Source organism: Galeopterus variegatus, unplaced genomic scaffold, assembly GCF_000696425.1.
Source record: "Galeopterus variegatus unplaced genomic scaffold, G_variegatus-3.0.2 Scaffold146, whole genome shotgun sequence".
NCBI lineage: Eukaryota > Metazoa > Chordata > Mammalia > Dermoptera > Cynocephalidae > Galeopterus > Galeopterus variegatus.
The window spans coordinates 875,923-877,911 of NW_007726257.1; positions in this window are offsets into that span (position 1 = coordinate 875,923).

The following is a 1,989-nucleotide window of genomic DNA, read 5'->3' on the forward strand; positions in this document are numbered from 1 at the left end:
ACCACATATTCTTATGCCAGCAAAACTTATCACAATAGCTTTATAATGCATTTCAGTATCTTGTGGGACTGTCCAATTTATTCTAAGCAGAATGAAGTACTAGTTACAGACTCAGTTTCTGACATTAGAATGCTTGCTTTAAATCTTGGCTCCTGAACCTATCAGGCAATTACTTAATCTGTCTAAGCTGCTGTTTCTGCATCTGTAAAATGGGGATGATAATATTACCTGTCTAATGGGGCTGTGTGAGAATTAACTGAGACCAGCATCATGTGACAGAATTGGGCTTTGAATACTTACTAAATGTTAGCTATCGATAATTTTCAAAATAGTTAACATGTTCCTACATTTACTTTTCCGTATGGATTTTAGTATCATTTTGTCAAGTTCTACCTAAAAAGTTTATTTATTTTGTAATTGAATTGATAGTTTAATATAGGGCAGATAGATATCTTTGCAGCACTGAATTTCCATCAGTTTTCAAAAACATGTTATGTCTTTCTTCATTCAATTATTCTTGTATGCTTTTTAATAGTTTAAATTTTTTTCTTTATATAGTTTCTGAACATTTCTTTTAGGATTATCTCTATTTTATTGTGTTATTGATGCTATTATAAGTAGTATAATTTATTCTCTTATATTTTCTAGCAGGTTATGGTTTATATGGAGGAGACCATGAGTATATGCAGATTAATTTCGGCAGATGCCTTGTTTCTAATGGATTGTCAATATATTCTCTGGAGGTTTCTAGGTAAACAATGAAAATGCCTACAAACAGTGATGCTCTTGCATCTTTCCATACAAAAGTTAAATGTGTTGAGAGTAGACATACTTGTCTTCTTCCAAACTTGAAGGGAAATGCTTGTAGTGTTTCATAAGCAATAATTTAAATGTGAAATGTGATTGTGTTAGTTTTCAACTGCTGCATAACAAATTGACACAAATTGAGCAGCTTAAAACAACATACTTTTATTGTCTCACAGTGTCTGTGGGTCAGGAGTCCAGGCACCGCTTAGCTGAGTTCTCTGCTCAGGGACTCCTAAGGCTGAGATCAAAGTGTAAGCTGGGCTGCATTCTCATCTGAAGGCTCAACTTTCAACCTCCCTGAGATTGTTTGCAGAGTTCATTTCCTAGTGGCTGCAGAATTCATGATAACTGATAGCTTACTTCTCCAAAGCCAGGAAAACACCCCCTAGCCCCCCGCCCCCAGAGTCTCTGCTGTTTCAAGTCTCTGACTTCTGAGAAGGCTCAGACTTTCTTTAAGGGATCACCTGATTAGGTTAGACCCACCCAGGATAGTCCCTGTTTTGGTGAACTTAAGTCAATTAATTAGGTACCTTAATTACATCTGAAGAATCCCTTCACTTTTACCACATTCTCTTGGTTTGAAGCAAGTCACAGGTTCTGCTGGCACTGAAGGAGCAGGGTATTATACAAAGGTGTGACTAATTGGAGGTCACCTTAGGGTATGTCTGACACAGTAACATTTCAGAACACATCTCTGTAAAGGAGGTAGGAGAAATTAATATTCTGTTCTTAGGGCCGACCCCATGGCTCAGTCGGGAGAGTGTGAACTTGAAGAAAGGATAGCAGATGCATACCAAACATTGTGAGAAAAAATTTTCCAAGCTTCCTAAATTTTTGAAAATTATATGGAAAGGCAATTGGTCAGCTGTTTGTCCTATCCCTAACAATCTTGCAGCATTTATTTTCTGAGGAATCTCCTCTACTACCATTTTATGGTTCATTTTATGAAGATAATCAATAACTGTTAAGAATCCCCTTCGAGGGCTGGCCCTGCGGCTCACTCGGGAGAGTGTGGCGCTGGTAGCGCAGAGACCACGGGTTCGGATCCTATATAGGGATGGCTGGTGCTCTCACTGGCTGAGCGTGGTGCATACAACACCGTGCCAAGGGTTGCGATCCCCTTCCCGGTCAAAAAAAAAAAAAAAAAAAAAAAAAATTCTGTTCTTAACCTAAGAACAATAT